This window comes from Suncus etruscus, chromosome 9, assembly GCF_024139225.1.
Source record: "Suncus etruscus isolate mSunEtr1 chromosome 9, mSunEtr1.pri.cur, whole genome shotgun sequence".
Classification (NCBI taxonomy): Eukaryota; Metazoa; Chordata; class Mammalia; order Eulipotyphla; family Soricidae; genus Suncus; species Suncus etruscus.
The window spans coordinates 36,338,967-36,342,948 of record NC_064856.1 but is presented as its reverse complement, the minus strand read 5'-3'; the positions used below and the strand labels follow the sequence as shown (position 1 = coordinate 36,342,948).

The following is a 3,982-nucleotide window of genomic DNA, read 5'->3' as shown; positions in this document are numbered from 1 at the left end:
TACATGTGTTTCACCCTCAGCCTGATATGGATTATTTCATGCATGACCCAGATTCAGATTCTTTCACCTGGATTTAGAGATAGAGCAAGTGGGGTGATTTTACAGTGAGCCCACAAATGCCATTCTTGCCAACTGCTTAGTCCCAAGGAGCCTTTCTCTGTATCATGTCATTTCCTGTACTTCGAAAGGTAGATTAAGTTTTTTATTACAAAAAAAATTTAATAGTCTTTATACTCTATACTTTCTGCACCTCTTGACACAGAAAATTATGAAGCATTTTAAAGACTATCTCCATGAGCCTCTTTAATCTTCACCTTATGTCAATTTTTATGTTTCCAAAAGGACACCTCAGTTGGGACTACCCATATTCTTTCTTATTTTATTATTTTTAATAGGTTTTATTGAGGCCAATGTGAATTGCAAGTTTTTCACAGTTATGTTTAAGGTACATAGTGCCAATGAATTGAGCAATTCCCACCACCCGTGTTGACCACTGCCACCCCTGTTCCTAGCTTGCATCCTGTAACTCCACCCTTAGCCCCCTGGACTGCTGGTATAACAAGTCCCTTTTGTGTATCACTTGTTGTGGGTTGGGTCTCTTGATTCCATTGTCATTGACTTTAGGTTAGGTATTTAGGTCAGATCATTTTTTATTTCCACTCAATATTCATGTGACTGCTTGCCTCTATTATAAACCAGTTCAACTCATACTGACCCTTTAAAATTCTGTGCTTTGGAAATTTCTCTTTGTTAAGGTATCTGAGAAAATAATATAATAATGCTCTTTAGTATACAATCTGTTTATCAAGACTGTGTGCTGTATACTTTCAAATTAAAAGTATTCTTTATATTTTTAACTTTTTATACAAGATTAGCAGATTTTATAAACTAGGTGAGTAACCAATTCATGGCAAGAAATTACCTGCTAAATGTTGCACTTGTTTTTTTATTTTCTATTTTCCATCATTTCACCACAACTGTTTTTCATTTTGTACTTTCATGTCATTAAATTTAACATTTTATTTTCATTGACTTGAATTTTTATAGATCAATAAATACATGTCTAGTAGGTTTTTAAATTAATTTAAAGTAGTAATATGTTTTTCCTTAACCTGGACTTTTATTTCAGATATCAAAGACCATGTCAAATAGTAAAAAATCAGTGTAATTAGAGAATGCAGTTTCCCAGAGCAATAGAGAGCAGTTGGCAGCATTATTTGCCTTGGATGTGCAAATCTGGGTTTGTTCTCTGTCACCCATATTGCTCCACAATCCCTTCAGAAGTAATCTTTGAGGGCAGAAACAGGAGTTAATACGTCCTCCACCCAACCAAAAAAGAAAATATCAGGAATATAATTAATACAGACCTTTTAACTTTCAAAAAGTTATTGTTTGAAGAGAAAGATCACAGATCATTTAGAAAAATTATATTTTCATTCACTACTCTTATTTCTGATTTTTAAAAAAAATTTGAATGCTTTTTAGGTGATTTTTATTTATTTATTTATTTATTCTTTATTTTGGTTTTTGGGTCACACCCAGCGGTGCTCAGGCGTTACTCCTGGTTCTGTGCTCAGAAATCGCTCCTGGCAGGCTTGGAGGACCATATAGGATGCCGGAATTCGAACCACCCTCTGTCCTGAATTAGCTGTGTGCAAAGCAACATCCTACCACTGTGCTATCTGTCCAGCCCTACTTTTTAGATTTTTTTTTAAATTTCCAATACGATTCTGATAGATTTTATTTTTATTTTTTTACTCCTGACCATGTTCTGGAGGGAAACTGATATCAGGGAAGTTTTTAGTCACTGGAGTGAGTTCCAGCTGGGTGAAGTACTCCTGGATAACTTGGACTGATAGGTCAGCTGAATTACTTTCCAAGTAAGCAGCACATCCTCCAGGTGCAGAAGGTCACCGAGGGCATCACAGAAAAAAGATTTTGTGATTATGAAGATATCCTTCAAGATGGTAAACATGGGGGGGTCAGTGCTCATAGGATCAGAATTGGTTCCAATGTTTCACTAGCATCATGTTCATCCTGCTCATAGTGTCCTCCATAGAAGACAACCAGGTGCTCATCTGTCAGAGTTCATAAACATCTTCCAGACCATTGTCAAAAAGACGTTCTTCAATGTTTCCATCATACTCTTCCTCAATAATAAGGACCTGCTGCTGGAAAAGGTAAAGAGCTCCAGCATCAAGAGACAATTCCTGGGCCAGTTGCAGTGTCAAGAAAGGGTACAGTGATTCCTGAAACACAGCAAGTGTCGAAACTACAGCAAGTCCCTATTCCATCATTTCACCATGGTTATCAACACAGAGAACATCCATCTTCATTTCATATGTGAAAAATACCATTTTGCCTGTGAACTTGAAGAACATCATGCTGCACTGAATTAAGTGTGCTTCGGATTGGAGCAAAGTCACTCTGCTCTCAGCTACTAAAATCTGTGGCCAATGGAAACATAATATGCCCTGGGCCTAACTCAAGCCCTGTTACACTGTTGTGTATCCTTCCCAGAAATCACACTTCTCTTCTGCCACTATGGCTCTGGGACCATGCACTCCTGCAGGCTATGGTCCTGTAGCCCCTAGAGACAGGCTGAGCTAGGTTCATGTGTGGTGCAGTGCATGCCCCAGCCATGCCCTGAGTGACTACGTGTGTGCCCTTCTGCCCATAAGCCCAAGAACCTGACAGCCATCTTTCTTAGCCAGAGTCTTTGCAGCCCTCAAGCAAGGGGTTGAGTGCTAGTGTAAGCAGCATTGCATTTGCTCAGGGATCAATGATAGCTGGCCTCAGTCACCCCATGAACATGGTGATATCTTATTTTCCTCTTGCTGCCCACAGGGTCCGGGGGACTTAATTACCTTCCTTGTTCTTCACACCATACATGCTCTTTCCCTGCCAGTGCCAGCCCCTGCTCCTCCACTGGAAAAGCCTAGGGGTGCCCAGGAATCTCTGAGTGTTCCCCAGAGAGCAAAAGCTCCCCTGGAACTTTCCATGAGTTCCCAGCCTTGCTGGCCCAAATCTTGGTGCTCTTCAGTGAATCCGATGTATTGTCAGGGACAACTACAAACCCAGAGAGGAAGGGGACCCCATTACTAAGTCCCCTTGTTAATGAGAAACCAAAGTAAAATATTTTTAATGTTCAAGTTTTATCTGTGTGAGCTGGAAGAATGGGGTCTTTGTATTCCTTCTTGTGGCTCTTTCTCAACAGAAAGGAAGTGACCCAGGTCATGTCGGGGCAAGATCCCTGTCCCAGCACCATGCACAAACCTTGTCCAAGTGGCATCTGCTCTTGGCTATCTTTTTACTGGGCAGCTCTAGCTTGTAAATCTGTTTGGGATCATGGTGATTCTAGTCAGCTGGGGGGTGTTCAGGTGCTGAGTCAGCCCTGTGGTGCTGGAAGGAGTGGAGGGTCTTAGAACTGTCCCCAGGGTTTTGTCTGAATCAGCCCCAACCAGTGCCCTTTCCCTTGAACAGTCTGGTCTGTTTGCTCATGATTTTCTAAAATTTACACCTGGTGCTTGAAGAGAGACTACAGCAAATTCCCTGACACTTGTAGTCTCAGCCATCTCTCCTGGGCCTAGACCTACATGCAGCTCCTTACAGTGCCTGGCCTATCAGGCTTTGATTTATAAATGGATAAACAGAAAGGAGCCTTGTTTGCAAGGCCCAGAAAAACCTCTAAACAACACTCAGGTTGTAGCTTTTGTTATCTTCAAACTTGGGCTTTTTATTTTTTTAACTTTTAATTTCACTGTTACCTTTGATTTCTTATTTTCTTTTCGAGGTATTGTAGAGAAACAGGAGACAGTTGTGCATTTTTCTATTATCACAGACATGTAACAATAACCTTTCTTAAAATTAAAAGAAGATTTTTGAGAATTGTTTGTTTCTTTAAAACAGATATTCATTATATTATCTAAAAATTGAAAAAAATAAATAAAAACAAAAAATTAAAATAAAAATTGATGAAAAT

At 39.7% G+C, this 3,982-nt stretch overlaps 1 pseudogene; it reads left to right on the top strand.

Moving 5' to 3' along the window:
* Positions 1 to 1,766: 1,766 nt before the first annotated feature.
* LOC126018409 (guanine nucleotide-binding protein subunit alpha-12-like) lies at positions 1,767 to 2,394 on the top strand (annotated as a pseudogene).
* The last annotated feature ends 1,588 nt before the right edge of the window (positions 2,395 to 3,982 follow it).